The sequence below is a fragment of the Gossypium arboreum genome, chromosome 8 (assembly GCF_025698485.1).
Source record: "Gossypium arboreum isolate Shixiya-1 chromosome 8, ASM2569848v2, whole genome shotgun sequence".
Taxonomy (NCBI): domain Eukaryota; kingdom Viridiplantae; phylum Streptophyta; class Magnoliopsida; order Malvales; family Malvaceae; genus Gossypium; species Gossypium arboreum.
Genome location: NC_069077.1, coordinates 112,802,877 through 112,825,721, shown reverse-complemented (window position 1 = coordinate 112,825,721; position 22,845 = coordinate 112,802,877). Strand labels below are relative to the sequence as shown.

At 37.0% G+C, this 22,845-nt stretch overlaps 1 non-coding gene across 1 annotated transcript; it reads right to left on the bottom strand.

The window, feature by feature from the left end:
• Positions 1 to 21,088: 21,088 nt before the first annotated feature.
• Positions 21,089 to 21,195, bottom strand: LOC128279974 (small nucleolar RNA R71). The gene has a single exon (XR_008270158.1). It is a non-coding gene; the product is annotated as a small nucleolar RNA R71 (small nucleolar RNA).
• Positions 21,196 to 22,845: the final 1,650 nt, after the last annotated feature.

Below are 22,845 nucleotides of genomic sequence, written 5' to 3'. Positions count from 1 at the left end.
ATATTTGAACTAGAAAGCACTTCTTGATGAATTTTCATGCAAAATTCGAGCCAAAAACATTAAATTGCATTTACATTTTATATTCGGTCCTGAACTGCACAACTATAGTTGTTTGGCCATACATAATGAGGGTTAAGTAGATATATCAAGGTGGATTTTGTAAAAATAAGAGTGAAATAGGAAGAAACAGTATACTATAGTGACTATAGGTTAGCTATTATATGCCAAATAAAAGAAAAATACAAAAAAAAAGAAGCAAAACGAGTAGAAAAAGTACTTGAGAAAGAAAAATAAAAGCATTTCTAAGTGAGATGTATTGAAAAAGGAAAAAAAATGTGACAATGTCTCAAAGATAGAAAATAAACTTGTTCATTATTGCATACAAACTCTGAGTTAGCCGTATTTATTATATTATGTCATGGCTTCTTATATGGAGAAATAAGGAAGGTGAAAGTAGAAGAAATAAGGCGGTGAATGGCTAAGGGTCACTAAAGGGGAGAATAGGGAACAATATGATGTGTCAAACTATTTTCATGTTTGAAATTATTTTTATGCTTACTATTTTTGAATTTTTGAGTTCCATACATGTCTTCAGCGTCTGAATGTTACCAGCCCGAAAAACCTTACGTGATCTAGGTAGACTTATTCATAAATTGACATCTTATCAAATAATTACATTTACGACTATTTGTAATCTACTAGGATAATCAAATTACTTGTATAATTTATTGATGGATCAATACATTTGAAAACCTTAAAGTTTGTATACTTTGTAGTATACTGAACTTAGGTGTTTGATATTAAAAGTGGTAAGTCGTCTACATATAATGACAAGATTAAGCTAATGTTGTACTATACTTGCTTAAGGGTTGTAACACCCCTCACCCATATTCAACGCCAGAATAGGGTTATGGAACATTATCGAACTTATTATACAATTAAACATACATTTGATATACATTCTCAAATTTCAAATAAACATCATTCAAAATCATTCACATTGTCCCTAACATGAGTCAACTAGGCTCTAAACATGCATTTGGGGTGGTTCGGGATTAAACTGATAACTTATGAAATTTCTGGAAATCTTAGAAAATTTTACAAAATACAGGGGACACATGCCCTTGTGGCCTGGCTATGTGTCTCACACGGTAAAAGACATGCCCTTGTCATAGGATGTGTGGACATTTAAAATGGGATCACATGGCCATGTCCTAGCCCGTGTCTAACCCTGTGTAACTCTTTGACTTGGGTCACACACACAGCCAACCACACGCTCGTGTGACCAGCCCGTGTGCCCTTTGAAATGGCCACACACGCCCATGTGCCAGGCCGTGTGCTAGGCCGTGCCAAACCTGTAGGGTATACTAACTTATGCCACACGGCCAAGTCACATCCCCGTGTGCTAGGCCGTGTAGAACATACTGACTTGATTTTTAAATCAAAACCAGGGGACAAATGGCCGTGTAAGCTGACCGTGTGTCATACACGACTGAGACACACGGCCGTGTCTCTGCTTTTGTGGACAAAAAATAGGCTATTTACGAAGCCATCATGCCACCCAAATTTTCATACACCTACACCAAACCAAATGGCACCAAACATAACATAAATAGGCATTCATCCAAACTCAAATAAGCTTAATTCATGCCATATCAAATCCAACATTACAAGGTACACAAATACTACAATGTTCCATTCAATTTCATACCAAAACTCATAATCTCAAACCATCAATAAGACCACATTCATTTAATGATCATCTTACTTAAAATCACAAGCATACTAATCTCAATTTATCAAACATATGATATACAAATTACCAATTCACAAACTACCTTTCATCACAAGCATTTATATTGCAATTACCATATGCATAATAAAGGCCATTTGCATATATATACACAACCAAATCAACTAAAGTAAGCCAACTCCTCTACTTAACATTTACAAGGCATTCCAAATGACCAACTTCATTACCAAACTATTTATCCAAATGACCAAAACTCCTATACATGCCATATATCCTAAAACATAGATTCAAAAGTACCAAAGTGTAGTTTGATAGTGTGATGAGGTCTTTGAAAATTCCCGAAACCAAGCTAGCTTTGATTTCACTATAAAACATAGAAAAATAAACAGTGTAAGCTATAAAGTTTAGTAAGCTCGTATGATAATAAACTCATCTTACCATACAAATACAATTTAAATAATTGATCATATCAATATACAACTCAAATAAATACACAAGCCTATCACATATTCAATCACAAAGTTAAATGAGAATTTCACAAGTTTCTTTGATTCAAAGGTTATAAGGTTCATATACATACCTGTACCATCTTGTATCAATCTCATACACATCCATATCTTTCATATACCCATTGAACTAATTGGGATACTATCGGATACTTGGGAAATCTCGCACCCTAAGTGCCATATACATAGCCGAAAATATCTCAATCTTGTATGACATATAATGCTCACTCTCGAGCTAACAACGGGTCTACTCACACAAGCTAACGGTAATAACAAAGCTACACGGTGCTACTCACACAATCTAACGAGAATCCACAACACATGCCGGATAACTCAGCCACCAGTAGGACGTACGGACCAACATCCTAATCACATAATCCCTAATGACATGTCATTTGTATCCTAATATATTCCTAAGGTTCAACTGGGATTTCACACGTTGCCAAATCTTCATCGAACATTTCCGTAAAGTCGTATTCATCAATAATGAAATTATAAAGCATTTAAAGCACAATTACGTTAATTATTATTAACATACGAACTTACCTCATTTGCAAAAATGATGAAATAAGTCGATTAGTCTGATACTTTGTTTTTCCTCCGATCTAAATCTTAATTTCGCTTTTCTTGATAAATTGAGCTTGTAATCTTGGCCGAACCTAACATGCATCCATGAGGTTTCTATCTTCTTAATTTCGATGGGAAAGACTAGAGAAAGATGATAGCTTTGTTGTTTTCTTATTTTACTTATTTATTTTACTAAATTACCTTTTTAACCTTATTAATAAATAATTAAAATCACCTAATTAATGGCCATATTTGTCCACTCATATTAACAATGGTCTAATTACCACATTAGGACCTTCAATTTAATAATTCATAGCTATTAGACACCTTTAGCTAATAGAACACAAGTTTTACACTTTATGGGATTTAGTCCTTTTTATCAAATTAACCATTCAAACGATAAAATTTCTTAACGAAAATTTCACACAATCTTACTATCATACTGTAGCCTTCAAAATAATAATAAAATAAATATTTTGACCTAAAATTTGTGGTTTCAAAACCACTATTCTGGTTTGACTAAAAACGGGCTGTTACAAGGGTCATCTCTTAATTGTTTATTTTTGTTTACTTTGCTTGATGATAAGAAATATGTAACACCCCAAACCTGGCCTAGACGTTATGGTCGAATTTGTGATGTCACATTGGAGTGTTTTTCCAAAACATAAATTGCGTGAATTTTGTTCTTCATAAAACTCCTTTAGGATCTTAACCAAAGTTTAGGGTGTCCGGTTCATCATGAAAACTCAAGTTATCTTAGCAAAACATTAATTATCTTAGTTTGTTATTAAATTTTAAAACAGTGTTTGTTACAGAAGCTTTCAAAATGTGTTGCGTACACATGGTGTTTTCAGAAAAATATTTCTTTATAATTTCTTGAAAAATTTGAGACCTACTACTACCAGATTGAAATTTAAGTAATTAAATCCCCAAATTAAAATAAAAATAAAATTAAAGAGGCCTTATTACAAATTGAAAACCCAAAATAAAATCTTAATTATAATATTAAAAGAACCTTCGTCAAGTGGCCACCTCTGAATTCTCCGTCGCCTCGATCCATTTAAGCCTGGGGATTTCCTGCACAGTTCACAGATGGTTGAGTTTACGAAACTCAATGCATGAAATCCACTAAAAGCATACAGCCAAAGTAAACACAATTTGGGCCTAAGCCCATGCAATATCGATTAACCTTAGCCTATTTCATAATAGTAGCGATGCAGGCCCGAGCCTGTTCGATGTGATGGCGATGCAGGCCTAAGCCCGTTTAACATTTTAGTACAGTATGCAAACAAAGAGTCCTACCCAATCCATCTTCTACACACCATCTCTGTACCAACCCTACACACCATGTGGGGAAAAAATCGACCCACCCATCCGTACACACCAAATAGTACCGGTTACTGCACTTAAGCAGTATTTGCAGTAGAGCTGCCAGTAATAGGCTTATAGCCTTTCAGTACACTTCCTCCAATATCAAATATCCCATCCCATGCAATGCAACATAATATATATGTGTATATTGTAAAATGTCATGCTCGAATACAGTCAAATACAGCATAGGGGTATATCAGACATTTCATCTGTTAGGGGTCTGAGTGTACTTACTGTCCCAACAGTAGGGCAACAAACCTCTCGAGTGACCCATGCAACCTTAATGGTCAAACAGTGAAAATGGTCTCAAAGCCCATAGCCCGGCCCACGAGGGCCCACACGCTCGTGTGGCCTAGTAAGCCCAATAGTGGCCTTGGCCATGCAAACTACACAGTCTGGCCTAACAATCTCCATATGTCCTTACAGTTTTACTCGTTCGGGCCTGCAAACTCATGGGGCCCACACGCCCACTTCGGCCCAACGTGGCCAAAATCGGCCTTAGCTTATGAGATCGCTCATGGTGGCCTCTACGGTCAAACGCCTACGTTTTGTGAATTCTGCTCACCATACGAGCGAGTGTATGCTCGTGTAAAGTCAATAGTCGTACATTTCCGGCTTTTGCCGATCTATGCTAATAATAGTGTGATTACACACCTGTTGCAAAATGTGCGTCTAGCCCAAGAGTTCCCCAAACCTACACTTAGTCACGATAATCCGTTAGTTGATTAATACTAGGGTTAATCACCCTTCTTTATTCCCAACTTAAAATAACATCTGATACTTGCCTTGATCGTAAGTGTGATTAGCCCTGCTAGAACAGTTGATCAAGGTTGGTTTACTCTCCTAACCAAATAGCTGCGTTGACAGTGAAACCCATTAATGATGATCACAGAAAAACACATGACGTGAGACTGAAATACAGCTTACAGAAAACAAAACCCAAGGATAAGAGGAAATAGGAAATCGGCCAACACCTTCCTAAATAAGTCACGCACCAATTGAATACCATAATCGTAAACAGAATTACCTTGATCGAGTAAAGAAGGAAAGGTTTGACTGCTCAGTATTCTCTAGCAACTCTTTCACTCACCAAGGAATTTTACAAACTGAAAGGGACACCACACCTAGGAAAAGGAGGGTAAGAATCGACAAGAAGGGAAAAAGTATTCTGCTTTTAGTAGAGCAAGAGTACTTACCGACTTGTTGAAGAACAACCCCAAATCGTAAACAACAGGGATGTAGTACTTGGTCTCAAAAGCTAGATAGACAAGAAGAAACTTTGATGAACTCGAGAGTCAAAGAGAAGAGATGTTATATTCGGTCAAGGGAAAAGAAAAGATGAAGGGTGAAGGAAGAAAATGTATTCGGTCAAAAGGGGAAACGTTGGAGTGAGGGAGAGGAAGAAAGGAGGATATTCAGCCAAAGAATTTGATACTAGAGAGAAGAGGAGCAAGGGAAATCAGTGACCAAAACGTTAAAAGAGAACAAACTGGGAAAGACCAAAAATGTTGAAATTCACACCAAAGAGAAAAGAGTAAAAAAGAAACAATAGCCAACCTCACAGCTTTTGCTCAAAAGTCAAAAATGCCAAAAGTGAGAGTCCCAAATTCGGCACAAACACATTCCTCACTTGACTCCTCAAATCTCTCCAACTAAACACTATCCATATCCCTTCAAAATTCCTAACTTTTCTCCCGACAACACTCCTAGAATTCAGCTGCACACTCTCCACTTCCCTCAATACTCTCAACCGTCCAAGAGCATCATCGTCCTACTAACAAATAACCTCCTATATGGCACAGCAACAAAAAGACACGCCTTGCGCATAGGAAGAGTAAAACTCAAGTCCCTTTACCATTAGTAACACACCACTATCCATTGGACCAACATGCTTCTTATGACATATTCTCCTTATTTTTATTTAACAGCCCTACTGACAAGAAGCAGGGTTTATTCAAACCAAAATCAAAATTTTATACAAGCCAAAGCTTGAACTCACGACCTTTCCAACACACCTCAGGACACTCAACCATGGAAGCAAACATACATTTATACACACAACACATACAAATAATTTTAACAGGGTTTTCGGGATTTGGGGCGTTACAATTCTACCCTCCTTAAAGAAAATTTCAGCCTCAAAATTTACCTGGTCAGAAAAGGTGAGGGTATTATTATTGTATTGCCTCCTCAGGTTCCCACGTAGCCTCCTCAGAACTGTGGTTCCGCCAAAGAACTTGGACCAAAAGAATAGACTTCTTCCTCAGTACTTTCACATCATGGTCTAAAATCTGAACACGCTCCTCCTCAAAAGTCAGATTTAGTCTATCCTCAACCTCTTCAGTTGAGAAGATATGTGTAGGATCAGAGTGATATTGCCTCAACATAGAGATGTGGAACACATCATGAATTTGGTCCAACTCATAGAGTAACTCAAGCTGATAGGCAACCCTTCCCACACATTTTAGTACACGGTAAGGCTCAATGAACCTAGGGCTTAACTTCCCCCTTCGACCAAACCTTAGTATCTTCTTCCATAGAAAAACCTTAAAAAACACCAAGTCCCCCACAGAATACTCAATCTCCTTACGCTTCAGATCCACATAAGACTTCTGTCTATCAGATGCCGCTTTCAATTGATCCTGAAGCAATCTAATTTTTCTTCAGTATTAGAAATCAATTCAAGGCCTAGAGTACGCCGCTCACCCAACTCAGTCCAACATGACGGAGTGCGACACCTACGACCATATAGTGCTTCATAAGGTGCCATCTGTATGCTAGACTGGTAGCTATTATTGTAAGTAAATTTCGCTAGTGGTAAATAATCTTCCCAACTGCCTTGGAAGTCAATTACACAACTCCTTAACATGTCCTCCAGCATCTGAATCACCCTCTCTAACTGACCATCTATCTGACAATGGAATGTAGTACTGAAGTCCAACCGTGTACCCAGAGTTTCATGTAACTTTTTCTAGAACAGAGACGTGAAGTGAGGAACTCTGTCAGAGATATTATGGAAACTGGTACTCCATGCAGTCTCATCATCTCGGATGTATACAACTTAGCCAGTTTCTGCAATGAATAATCCATGCGAACAGGTATAAAAATGGGCAGATTTGGTCAATCAATCTATGATGACCCACACTAAGTCTTTCTTGGAAGGCGTTAAGGGTAGCCCACTCACAAAGTCCATAGTTACCCATTCCCAATTCCGCAGCGGAATGTTAACTGGCTGAAACAACTAAGAAGGCAACTGATGTTTCGCTTTAACCTGTTGGCAAGTAAGACATTTCCCTACAAAGTCGATAATCTCATGCTTAAGACCCGACCACCAATATATCTCACGGAGATCTCTTTACATCTTATTTCCACCTGGGTTCATAGCATAGGGGCTACTATGTGCCTCTCGCAGTAAAGTCTGCCTCAAATCAGTATCCTCAGGTACACAAATTCTGCCACGGAACAGAGTACCCATGCGCTATTCAACCTAAAATCTAGAGTATTACCATTCTCGATCTGATGGAATCGAAGACCAATGATTCATCTTCCAACTATTTACTCTTAATCTACTCGATCCATAGTAGTTTAACTTGGAGTTCAGCCAACAAGCTACCATCATCATATAAGCTAAGACGAGCAAACATCACTCTCAAGTCAACCATAGCCCTATGGCTTAGTACGTTGGCCAGGACATTAGCCTTCCCAGGATGGTATTCAATTGAATAATCATAGTCCTTAAGCAGCTCGATCCATCTACGCTGCCTAAGATTAACTCATTTTGAGTGAGGAGATATTTGAGGCTGTTGTGATCTATGTAAATGATACACTTCTCACCGTACAAGTAATGCCTCCAAATTTTCAAAGCGAATACCATTGTGGCCAACTCTAAATCATGCGTTGGGTAATTTGCCTCATGAGTCTTAAGTTAGTGAAATGCATAAGCTACCACCTTACCCTCTTGCATCAACACACAACCCAAACCAACATGTGATGCATCACTTTAAATAGTAAATTCTTTCCCGGATTCTGGCTGAATCAAGACAAGAGCCTCAGTCAAAACTTTCTTGAGCTTCTCAAAAATCTCTTGCTGCGTATCAATCCAATTAAAGGGCACATCCTTACGTAGCAGCTTAGTTAAGGGCACGGTAATTAGTGAAAACCCCTTTACAAATCTTCAGTTGCACCTAGCCAGTCCTAGAAAACTACGAATTTCTGACACAGTCTTAGGCTGCTTCCAATCTAGAACAGCCTCAATTTTCTGAGAATCCACCCTAATCCCTCAGCAGATACCATATGACCCAGAAGAGTTACTTCTCGTAGCTAGAATTCACAGTTGATGAATTTAACATATAGTTGTTTCTCTCTCAAAATCTACTGAACAATTCAGAGATGTGCATCATGCTTATCCTCAGTCCTCGAATACACCAGAATGTCATCTATAAACACCACCACAAACTGATCCAAATAGGGATGGAACACTCGGTTCATCAAATCTATAAAAGTCGTTGGTGCATTCGTCAATCCAAATGGCGTCACTAGGAACTCGTAATGACAGTATCGAGTCCTAAATGCTGTCTTGTAAACATAAGTCTCCTTGACCCTAAGCTGGTGGTACCTCGATCAGAGGTCAATCTTAGAGAAAATCAATACTCCCTACAATTCGTCAAACAGATCATCAATCCTTGGTTGAGGGTATTTGTTTTGTCTGTAGTCGATGCACATACGCATGGATCCATCCTTCTTTTTCACAAATAAGATTGGTGCTCCAATGATCCTCATCTCAGACATGCACCTACCTTTTTCCAACATTCACCCTGATGGCATTTAACACAATTAGCATAAGACTGCGGTCTAATAGTAGTAGCAGCAGGTTCCCTAATTCTCATTGGCCCATCAACTCTGGGATTTTTCTTAAGCCTCTGAAAAGAATTTGAGGGCCTAGCATCCCTCTTACCTCTGCCCTTTTCTCTATTCTGACGCTCAGCATGCGTCACATCCTCGGTGATTTTTGCCTTGTCCACCAGTGCTGCGAATTCCCACTCCCTCTGAGGAGCTATTGTGACAGCCCAAAATTGACCCTAGTCGGAATGTGGTTTCGGGACCACAAAACCGAGGCATAAAAATAATTAAAATTTATTTTGATGCCTATAATATGTGTGCTCATGTATGACATTTTATGATGATTGATTTAGTGTTATAAAGGTGAATTCCACTAGAAAGGACTTAGTAGTGAACTTTGAAAGTACGATAGGGAAATGTGTGATGACTAATTAAAGCATGCATGCAAAATAATGGACTTGCATGTCAAATTCCCTTTTACAAGTGATGGCCGGCCATGACAAAGAGATATGGGCTAAACATGTCATGAAACATGTTTTGTTGGGCATTAGGGAGAAATAATAAACAAATAAGCATGGGTAAGAAAAGAATGAAAAAAAATGTGTGTGAGAGTAGCATTCCCCCATTGCCGTGCAACCAAGAAGAGAAAACAAAAAATTTGTTCATCCTTGTTCTCTCCTTTTGGCCGAAAATACTAAGAGGAGAAGAGATTTTGCTTCATTTCCTTTGTTTAGAAGAGATCTAGAAGGATATTTGGCTAAACTTGCATCAAGATTGAGGTATGTATGAGGTTGTGTCATGAGATTCATGCATGTTTTAGTTGCCAACTTGATGTTCATGTTAGCCATGGTTCAAATCCTTGTTATGCCATGGAAGTGGTATTTGGTCAAGGTTGGTATTGTGATAAAGCCATTGCATGTTAAGTGTGAAGCTTGATGATGATGCATGCAATGATGGATTGTCTACTCTTGAAATTTCTTTGTAGCCATCTTGAGTAAGACTTTGAGTTTTCTTTTGTTTAACCATGATTGAAGATGAAAGGGCATGATTGTGATGTATTCGGCCATGATGCATTCATGAGCATGGTTCATGCTTCTTGCATGTTAGTTAAAATTTGTGTTTTGGATGGCTATATGGACACCTTGAAATTCGACCATGCTCATATATGTATATATATGTTTGCACATGATGTTTTGGTTATGAAGTAAGTGATGAATATGTTTGTTTAAAGAAGAAGATGTTGAAGAATGTTTGTGAAATTGCAAGCACATTCTGCCTAGCACACATATGAGTGCTTGATGCTATATTATAAGTTTTGAGCTACAATATACAAAGCATTAACTAATAAAATGCATGCTGTTTTTGTGTGGTATTAAGTGCATAATTGGCCTCAACATGGACATGTATATTCGGCCTTAGGGAGCCTATTGATGGCCTTAGCTTTTCCTTGATGCTCGAATGAATTGTATTGAATTGCTTGATGTAGTATAAAATGTGCATGACCATTGTGTATTCAAGCGAAAGGGTGGCCATATGACCATTTAAACTCCTTGTCATATTCGCCATAAGCTAGCACAATGAGGTTTTAATAAATTGAATTTGTTTGAATTAGCTCAAGAGCTTAGAGGGCCACAATTGGACAAGGGAAGGAAAAAGTGATCGAATAGCCGTAAAGCCGTTCGACAACATCCGAGGTAAGTCCTCAAGAAGTGACCCTACTTGAATTATGTGAAATGAAATATGGATGTGTATTGATTATTGATTTATGTGTGTATGAGTATTTGAATGATACCGGGCTAAGTCCCGAAGCGATTATGCTTGTGATTATATTTGCGTTTGAGCCTTAGTAACGAAAATGAAATATGAATGTCTAATGATTATTGATGCATGTGTGCATGAGCAATTGAATGATATCCGGGCTAAGCCCAAGACATTTATGCTTGAAATTATATCCGGTTAAGACCGAAGGCAATTGTGCTAGTGGCTACATCCGGCTAAGACCGAAGGCATTCGTGCGAGTCATTCTATCCGGGCTAAGACCAAGGCATTCGTGCGTGGTTATATCCGGTTGTATTCTGAAGAAGCTTGGGCTGGAGGTGAGTGTTGGTTGCTGTAATAAATTCAATTAAATGCGCTCGAAAGGCCCAAAGAATAAGGTATGTTTATATGTGCATTGGAAAGTCGACTTGTTTGGGCAACATTCGCTCAATCGACTAGCAATTTCAGCTATTGAATAGGTTGATACCTTGTGAAAGTATATAATGATGAAGTGGGAAGTAAGAATGATTATGTGAATGTGTATTAATGAAATGATGCATTTGGCTATGTGAATGTATTGCTTTAATTAAAGCTGATTTTATTCCTTGAGACTTACTAAGCATAAAATGCTTACCCGTTGCTTTGGCTCTCTGTTTTATAGATTTTGCTCGATAGCAATCGGATTTGGGATCATTAAAGTCAAGTCATCCACACTATCAACGCCTCCATTTTGGTATAAATTTTGGTTGAACTTTGAAATGGCATGTATAGGACTACCCTTTGTTGGTTTAAATATGCTGTGATGTATATGTGTTCGACCATGCGAAAATGGCTCGTAAAAGTGAAGTACGAACTTAGACTATTTGCGGTTTGTGTATATATATATGGTGTCATGATGTGATTATGGATTGGAAGTGGAATGTTGGTCACATGATCAGCCATTGGTATGGTTAAAATGATCATATGTGAACCTATGTATGGCAAGACTAGTTGGTTCATGGAGACTACAAAATAGGTAAGACCTACCTTCAAAACAGATGCTGCCAGCTGCAGTGACGTGAATGTAAAAAATCACCAAAATTTGTAGGGATGGTATTAAATAGTGAATAAGCTATGTAAATGAACCTTGATGAGTCTATTTTCATATGGAAGAAACGAAATGGTCATAGGAGTTACATGTTAAGAGATATTAAAGCTATTGTGAGACAGGGCCAGAATGGTTTCTGGGTCCCCTGTCGTAACTTTAAAAATTTACTATAAATTATCCAGAAAGAATTAGGAGTCATGCCTTATATGTACAGATTCCATTTTGAGTCTAGTTTCATTAGAAACAAACGACACCAGCATTAAAGCCCTGTGCAGAGAGATATTCAAGTTGTAATGCGCGAAGGTCAAAGCAGTCGATCCCTCTAATATGGGTAACTTTAACTAATAAACTGTACCAATTGGCCCGACCAAAAATTCTAGAAATAAATCCATGGATGGATATATGAGTCTAAATTCAGGGAAAATTTACAAAACCAGTTTCCGAGTTTTGGAACTCGAGATATGATTTTTAAGGCGACGGTGATGCAGTTTTCCAGCCTGACTGGAAATGTCAAATTGGTTGGCAAAATATGTGGACTTGGCTTGTTAACCCCTCGTGTCTGACACCGGCGATGGTCTCGGGTTCGGGGTGTTACAGCTATTAAAACTCTTAGACCATCCCTGAGGCCATCTTCAAAATGAACACACTACTCGTATTCTATTTCCACCATCCCACGTGCATAGCGGCTCAGTCGTAAAAATTCTACCTCATATTCAGCCACTATCCTTTCTCTCTGCGTTAAATTCAGGAATTCCCTCCTACGGGCATCCATATAGCTATCACCCATATACTTAGCCTAGAAATTAGTCTTCAAAAACTCCTAGATCAACCGATCAGCTTGAGTGCCCTATTTGACAGTAAGCCACCACTGGTATGCCTCGTCTCTCAGCAGTGATACTGCACCTTTTAGCTTCTGATCAGGGGTGCAGTCAAGGTCATCCATGATCCTTTTTGTGGCCTCAATCCAATATTCTACCATATTGGGGGCAAATCTAGCAATACCCTTGAATATCTCCACCCCATTAGACCTTAGTCGTTCCATAATTGACCCATGGCCCATATTACTAGTATTAGGCCTAGCGACCCTTTTCAAAATCCTCAACATTGCTTGGGACAATACGTCGTCCCCAACTGCTCAATTTTGAGTCCTTGTTTCAGCCATAAGTGAAGCTGGTGCCTCTCTAACTTTCTCATTAGCCTGGTGTCCGGAAGGCGAAGACCCAGCTTGAGCACCCCCATGACCTCTGCCGCGGCCCCTACCACGAGTACATCTAGTGCTCATTATCCAATCGCACTTTTATCTATATTAAAAGTTTTATGCTAGTCAGTTTATTGTTCCAGTGTTTATTATTGATATCATATGAACAATATTATCCAAGAGTTTTGATTTTGCAGTTCGTATTCCTATTATGGTTCGCAGTTTTACTCTAACTAAGAATTTCAGTATAGTTATACTACCTAAAGTAATCTCAGTAATAACATTTCAATATTATCCTTTTAGAAATAAATAGTCAAAAAACTTATAGGATCGGCGTGAAGACTCGATGTACCACTCCTTCAGTAAAACATTTTAAAATCATTTATTTTTTTTCACCAGTTTAAAAGAATGTTGTTGAAATTTCTATGTTTCCAAACCCACAGCTGAGTTTTGCAACCTGGCTCTGATACCACTAAATGTAACACCCCAAACCCGGCCTAAACGTTATGGCCGATTCTGTGATGTCACATTTGAGTGTTTTTCCAAAACATAAATTGCATGAGATTCATTCTTCAGAAAACTCCTTTAGGATCTTAACCAAAGTTTAGGGTGTCCAGTTCATCATGAAAACTCAAGTTACAATGGAAAACATTAATTATCTTAGCTTGTTATTAATTTTTAAAACAGTGTTTATTGTGGAAGCTTTCAAAATGTATTGCGTACACATGGTGTTTTCAGAAAAATATTTGTTTATAATTTCTTGAAAAATCTGAGACCTACTACTACCAGATTGAAATTTAAGTAATTAAATCCCTAAATTAAAAAAAAATAAAATTAAAGAGGCATTATTACAAATTAAAAACCCAAAATAAAATCTTAATTATAATATTAAAAGAAACTTTGTCAAGTGGCTACCTCTGAGTTCCTCGTCACCTTGATCCATCTAAGCCTAGGGATTTTCTGCACAGTTAACAGATGCCTGAGTTTACGAAACTCAGTGTGCAAAATTCCATAAAAGTATACAGCCAGAGTAAACACAATTTGGGCCTAAGCCCATGCAATATCAGTTAGGCCTTAGCCTATTTCAGTAATAGTAGTAGTCTGGGCCTAAGCCCATTCCAGTAACAGTAGTAGTCTTGGCCTAAGCCCATTTAACATTTCAGTGCAGTATGCAAACTAAGAGTCCTACCCAATCCATCCTCTACACACCATCTCTGTACCAACCCTACACACCTTGTGGGGAAAAAATCGACCCACCCATCCGTACACACCAAATAGTACCGGTTACGGCACTTAAGTAGTATTTGCAGTAGAGCTGCCAGAAATAGGCTTATAGCCTTTCAGTACACTTCCTCCAATACCAAATATCCCATCCCATGCAATGCAACATAATATATATGTGTATACAGTAAAATGTCATGCTAGAATACAGTCAAATATAGCATAGGGGTATATCAGACATTTCATCAGTAAGGGTTCTGAGTGTACTTACCAACCCAACAGTAGGTCCACGGGCGTCTTGGGTGACCCGTGCAACCTTAATGGTCAAATAGTGAAATTAGGGCCCTCCTACACTCTCGTGTGGCCTAGTAAGCCAAATAGTGGCCTTGGCCGTACAAGCTACACAGCTTGGCCCAACAATCTCCACACATCAGTACGGTTTTACCTGTCCAGGCCCGCGAACATGTGGGGCCCACACGCCCACTTCTGTCCAACGTGCCCAAAGTCAGCCCTAGCCATTGAGATCGGTCATAGTGGCATCTACGGTCGAACACCTACATTTTGTGCATTCAGCTCACCACACGAGCGAGCATACGCTCCTATAGAGTCAATAGGCGTACATTTTCGATTTTTGTCGATCTAAGCTAATAACAGTGTAATTACACACCTGTTGCGAAACATGCGTCTAGCCCAAGAGTTCCCCAAACCTACATTCAGTCAAGATAATCTGTTAGTCGATTAATACTAGGGTTAATCACCCTTCTTTATGCCCAACTTAAAATAACATCCGATACTTGCCTTGATCGTAAGAGTGATTAGCCCTACTAGAACAGTTGATGAAGGCTAGTTTACTCTCCTAACCAAATAGCTGTATTCACAAGGAAACCCATTAATGATGATCACACAAAAACACATGACGTGGGACAAAAATATGGCTTCTAGAAAACACAACCCAAGGATAAGAGGAAATAGGCAATCGGCCAAGACCTTAATTGAATACCATAATCGTAAACAGAATTACCTTGACTGACTAAAGAGGGAAAGGTTCAACTGCTCAATATTCTTTGGCAACTCCTCCACTCACCAAGAAACTTTAGAAACCGAAAGGAACACCACACCTAGGAGGAATCAGTAAGGAGCGTAAACGTATTCAGCTTTTAGCAGTGCAAGAGTACTTACTGACTTGTTGAAGAACAACCCCAAATCGCAACCAACAAGGATGGATTATTCAGTCTCAAAACCTAGATAGATAGGAAGAAAGTTTAATGAACTCGAGAGTCAAAGAGAAGAGATGTTATATTCGGTAAAGGGAGAAGAAAAGAGGAAGGGTAAAGGAAGAAAATGTATTCGGTTAAAAGGGGAAACATTGGAGTGAGCGAGAGAAAGAAGAGAAGATATTCAGCCAAAGAATTTGATACTAGAGAGAAGAGGAGCAAGGGAAATTGGTGACCAAAATGTTACAAGAGAACAAACTGAGAAATACCAAAAATGTTGAAATTCACACCAAGGATAAAAGAGACGAAACGAAACAATGACCAACCTCCCAGATTTTGCTCAAAAGCCAAAAATACCAAAAGTGAGTCTCAAATTCGGCACAAACACACTCTTCACTTGAATCTTCAGATATCTCCAACTAAACACTATCCATATCCCTTCAAAACTCCTAACTTTTCTCCTCACAACACTCCTAAAATTTAGCTACGCACTCCCTACTCCCCTCAATACTCTCAACCATCCAAGAGCATCAGAATCCTACTGACAAACAACCTCCTACATGGCACAGCAGCAAAAAGACACCCTTTGAGCGTAGAAAGACTCGAACTCAAGTCCCCTTACCATTAGTAACCCGCCACTATCCCTTGGACCAACAAGCTTCTTATGACATATTCTCCCTATTTTTATTTAAGAGCCCTATTGACAAGAGAGATAGTTTATTCAAGCCAAAATCAAAATTTTGTACAAGCTAAAGCTTGAACTCTCGACCTCTCCAACACTCCTCAGGACACTTAACCACGAAAGCAAGCATACATTTATGCACACAACACATAGAAATAATTTTAGTAGGGTTTTTAGAATTTGGGGCTTTACAAAAATGACTTAAATGTGGAGGAGTTTGATCTACTGTAATACGGTGTAGCATATTAAACTAGTTTTCGCACTTGAGGATCTTGAATACAAGTAGTTTTATTATGTTTTAGTCAAGTTTTTATAGTTTACTTTACATTTAATAAAAAGTGTATTTTGAGTTTTTTATTGACCTTAGGGGGCCGAATGAGGCCTAGTGGCGAGCTAACGTACATATTTAGTGTGTAGAAGACTGTCAAGGGCATAGGAACTCAATATTGGTCATTGTGTTGCAACACGAGGAGTTTGAGGTCGCAACATAGGAAGAAAAATGCAAGAATTTCATACTACCTTTGTTGTCACGACACAACCATAGGATGTCGTGGCACACCACTGAAGCCATCCCTAAACTACAGATACTACCCTTGATGTTGCGACACAGGCACTATGGTGTCACAATACTGGCCTTGTACAAGAGATATTTACGAGCCAGGGGTGTTTTGGTTTTTGCAATCAAAAGTTAAACACGAGAGCATGAACTAATCTAGGGTTGAGGACGACGACAACCTTAATTCTATAAATAGGCTCCCAAACACTTGTTAAAGGGCAACTTTTGATATTCTAAATTTTTCTTTGTAATTTAATTTTAAGTTTTTTTTTTCTTTTTCTTAGGGTTTATATTTCTTTTAAGTTCTTTTCATTCGTGTTCTTAAGAGAACTTGATTTGTAGACTCAATCAAACATTTGAGATTTTTGCGCTTCATTAATCAAATACAATCATGATTCTCTAAACTTTATTCTTGATTTATGTTTTATGCATATATTTATCATCATGTTTACTATGTTGATGGATTCCATAAGGAACTAATCCTTTTATGGGTGATTAGCGAGTGGAAGTTTGATTGATTAATTACTATGTGGGATTTTCTTAGCAGATTAGCTATTTGAAAGAGGAAGAACTTAAAACCTAGGCTTGATGACCCTAGGAAGTCATTTAGGTAGGAATTAACCCAAAATTTGTATGACCTATCTATGAACACCTTAGCCTTGAATCGGTCTTGACTGTGAGGTCAAGAGATAATTAATTCTTACCGACTCATTAGTTTAATGGAAGATCCAAAGATCCTGCTAGGGTAACGACTAGTTTATTGAATAGAAATCGAAATAGGAATTAGCTATAATAACCAAAGCAAGCTAATCACCTATGTCTTCATTTGATTGAGTTTAGAGATCAATTTACCGAAGTCCCTTTTATTCTGCAGTTTTTAATTTTTTACTTATAAAAACCCCAAAAATCTTTCTTTTATGTTTTATCATAATATAATTTATTTAAACTACTAATTAATTATATTTGTGTTTAGGTTAACTTTAACTTATTACACACATCCCTTGGGTAAGATCCTCGAAGTATTAACATCCTTCATTGTAAAACTATATTACAACCTAACCCATAAATGATCTGCAATAAATTACACTATTATTTACATCCCTTTTACAAATAAATTTAGCATGTTTAATAGTTAAATCAAAGCATCTTAGTATATTATTAGGTTTTCATACTTCAAGTAGTAATTTATGTATTCTAATAGCTTTTATTACATTTTATATATCTAAATAAGGTTAGATGGTCTTGTAGGTCAAGTCTGAAGCTAAAGATACATATTCAGGCAAAAACTGATGCCTATGTCACGACACCAAGACACTAATTCCCCAACATCGAAGACAGAAGCCAAAAATAAGTTTGGAGCGAAATTAGCCTCGATGTTACGACACGCTCCCTGTTTTATCACGACATTTGATTCGATGTTACAATACCACCCCTACGTAACCCAAAAGCTCCCTATATGAGGCAGTTTCACTCTAAGGACTAGTATTTGTCCTAGTCAAACTCTAAGCACTTCAAGGATAATTTAGGCACTTTAATATTCCGAGTTTAGCCTAATTGTAATAAATTTAGACACACAATTTTAGGGAGATAGAAAATATACTTAGTGTTTTAATTTCATTCTTAGATTTGACTTAGGGTGTTTTATGTTCTTGTAATCAGAATATCCTACTCCGAAGTGAGACTTTCGTGAGTGGAGATTGTTCCAGAGCCACGCTTTCAACGACAAATTGAAGAGTATCTCTTTCAGCTATTTGAGAGATGAAGAAATTAAACCCTAAGCTTGATGACCCTATGAAGTTATTTAGGTGGGAACTAACCCAAAATTGGTATGACATGTTCATGAACAGTGGAAACAAAAAAATATATATAGACTTTTTCAGCACCTTTTTAACTCAAATTCATGTAGTTTCATAGTAATTCTTGTCGAAAAATATATAATAATTATAAAATAAATAAATTGCACTTAAATTACTAACATATTGGATTTTAATTAATTTTGTAATAAATTTTCATAAATTTTGATTTATTTTCGAAAGATTTGCATAAAAGGTGATAATTGTCTTGATAGACACTACTAGAAGCATAAAACTGTGAAGCAATTTTTGAAGCATTGTGGCAAATTAATTTTTAGCCTAAGACGGTCCAAATAATGAATATTACTAGATAATATAATTAATTTTAATTTTAATTCTAATTCAATTTATTTTTGGTTAAATAATAATTATTAATTAAATTATGAAATGAGGCCCAATTGTATTGACCGAAAGACTGATCCAACTGAACAAATGGGCTGCCTAAAACCATCTAGCATGTTGACCCAATCAGTTCAAATTAGCTGATTATTATGCTTGCAAATCAGTCCTTAAATTTTTCTTGAAATTGCATTCAAACCCCTCCACTTTCTATGCTTTTAAAGATTCACCCCCAAGCAAAATTTAGCAAGCTTGAAACCTTCAAACTTGCCACATGTGTGGCTAGCCAAGGGGGTCAATGGCAGCTAATTTTTTTGCTATTTTTAGCAACCAAGCGTACCTATAAATACCCCCTTTTCTACTCATTTTAGCACACCTCTCACACTTTTATTCCACACTTCTCTTTCTTTTTCTCTCTTCCAAATCTTCTTTTGCTTTCCATTTTTCCCTTGCATCCCCTTACCGATTTTCCTCTTGGAAAAGAGCCTTTCAACCACCATTGGTAGCAGCATGCAAGTGCTTGTCGAAGCCTCAGTTCAACAAGAATGAGCGGAGAAAGAGGAGCGAAGCAAACTAGTTAGACTTCGGAGAAACATGGATTTGATTCTAGTTTTCTATCCTTTAACTTTTATTGTTATTATGAACATGTCTATGAATATTTGTTATTTTGTTATTCTAAATTTAATTAATATGGCTTAAATTTAATTAGTGTTAAGTTGATTGCATTTTTCCCGCTTAATTTATTAAAATTATGTTTGTGTTGTTATAGGTCTTGGTAAATTGTTTGATTAAGTAAAACCATGATTATGCTATTCTTACATTACAATTGTAAGGTAACCAATGAATTAATTATTAATCATATTGAAATTGTAATTAATTGAAACAATACTTAATCAATGCATGTTTAATCTTCTAAGATAGGTGAGGGTTAAATTAGCAACAATATCAAATGGTATATTAGCCTTGCATAACTTGCAAGATTATTGTGATTAAACTGTTTCAATGTAGGTATATATTATTACCTCAGTTAATCTTTTACTTGCTTATTTAAATCGATTAATTGTTTGAATTGGCAAAGTGATATGTTCAATATATTAGTTAATTTAGTAAGTCTGTATGTGCTATAGTTAACAAGTTACCAAGTTGCCGTGAATTTATTAGTAACAACATGAACATTGTTTTAGTAATATTAAGTTAAGAAATGTAATTAATCTAACACAATTATGTTATCTTGATTAAAACCATCTTTTGAAATCGTGCATTAGAACTTTTTTTTTTTTTATTGAGTTAAATTTTAGTTTTTAATCACTTCTTCAAAATCAAAATATTTTTATTCACCAAAGTGTTTTTAATTGTATTTCATAAATATTTTCTTACACAATTCCTGTGGGTACGATAACTCGACATTTACTTGTCATTTTATTACTTGTTGCAATTGTGTACACTTACACATTTTCATCATTCCAAGTTTTTGGCACCGTTCCTGGGGACTATTTTAAAATTCATCATTTGTGAATTTGTTAATTTTTCATTTTGGTTTATTTGTCTATTTCAATTTTAACTTCATTAATTTTTTCTATGTTTGTTTCAGGTGTTTATGAGTATTAATTGAATCATCGATTTTCTCCCCATAGACCTTGAGATTGAAAGAACTTTTTGACAATGAAGAAGACAAGTAGTTCAGAGAAAGACCAAAGAGATGAACTATGAAAATCTAAATCAAGTAAACGGAGCAAACCCTGATCAAAATCCTATCCTTATTGCTGATGATATGGATAGAACCTTAAGACAGTATGTCGTGCTAGTGTTTCATAATCTTAATTTGGGTATTAGGAGACCTAAAATTGAGGCACAACAGTTTTAGCTGAAGCCAGTCATGTTCCAAATGCTTCAAACAGTGGGCCAATTCAGTGGAATGCCTACTAAAAATTCTCACCTTCACTTAAAACTATTTATGAAGGTGAGTGATTCTTTCAAGTTAGCCGCAGTTCCCAAAGATGGACTATGATTAAAGTTTCTCCCATATTCGTTGAAAGACAGAGCTCAAGCTTGGTTGAACTTATTGCCACCACATTCTATTATCACATAGCAAGAATTAGCAAAAAAAATTCCTCATGAAGTATTTCCAGCCTAGCAAGAATGCTAAGTTGAGGAACGAGATCACTACTTTCCAACAAATAGATGACGAGTCTTTATTTGAGGCATGGGAAAGGTACAAAGAATTATTACGAAAGTGCCCTCATCATGGAGTCTCGTATTGCATCAAACTTGAGACATTCTATAATGGTCTCAATGCTCACACGAGAATGGTAGTAGATGCTTCTGCTAATGGTGCTCTCCATTCTAATTCTTATAAAGAGGCTTATGAAATCATTGAGAGGATTGCCAGCAACAATTACCAGTGGCCAACCAATCGAGCAGCATCAGGAAGACGAGTCACTAGAGTACATGAAGTCGATGCTGTAACACCCCTATCCCGTAACTGTCGCCAGAATAGGTAAGGGGCATTACCGGACTTGTAACTCATGTCAGAACAGTAAAATTTTGAACTTTTTCTTGAATTAAAGATCGTTCATTTAAATAAGTACTAAGCACAGCCAAAGGTAAAATTTAAACTTCACTAAGTAAACATTCAAAAGATGCCATTTTCGCATGGCTTATATACATTAACCAAAAGTATTCTTCCGCCACTAGTCTATTCTATACATGCCATAAAATAGTTCTAAACATAGCAGTAACAAGCGGTGGATAGTGATAGTGTGACTAGTTCTTGGCGATCCCGAGCACTGTAGCTTCAAGAATGAGACCTATAAGACGGAGGAAGCGGAGTAAGCAGAGTAAGCATTACAATGCTTAGTAAGTTTTAAGCAGTGTCAACAGATAACAATCAAATTATAACATAGTTGTTCGTATTTTTATTTCACTCTTCCTTCGGGCATACCATCCCTTTACCGAATATACACATCTCGTCATATACAATAGGCAGACAAACTCTCACGTAAAAGTGAGCTCATGTGACATAGATATATCGTATGATTTCACATAACCTCTCACACTAATCCGATGTCACATAATCATGGGAATAGTCCCATAGATTGCTCTCGTATGCATCATTTATAAACTTGGAGTACATACCTGTTTAACCTTTCGCATTGAATATATTTATAAGCAATTCTTACTACGAAGTCTTATAGCTTTAACCTCTACTCGGATTATCGGTGAGACCTTTAGCTCGATTTAAATCTCCACACGAAGTTATCGGGTCTTACCGGACATACTCTCCACACGTAGTCATCGGGTCTTACCCAACATAATCTCCACACGTAGTCATCGGGTCTTACCGGACATAATCTCCACACGTAGTCATCGGGTCTCACCGGAATATATTTCAAGTTTCATGTACATTTAATCGTGTGTTACAACATTCACATTAGCCTTTCGGCTTTACCACATATGCATATCTCATATATATTTCACATTAGCCATTCGGCTTTACGACATATACATATCACACATATATTTCACATTAGCCATTCGGCTTTATCACATATACACATCTCATATATATTTCACATTGGCCATTCGGCTTTACCACATATACATATCACACATATATTTTACATTAGCCATTTGGCTTTACCACATATACATATCTCATATATATTTCACATTAGCCATTCGACTTTACCACATATACATATCACACATATATTTCACATTAGCCATTCGGCTTTACCACATATACATATCTCATATATATTTCACATTAGCCATTTGGCTTTACCACATATACATATCACACATATATTTTACATTAGCCGTTCGGCTTTACCACATATACATATCTTATATATTTCACATTAGCCATTCGCCTTTACCACATATATGCATGTTCATATTC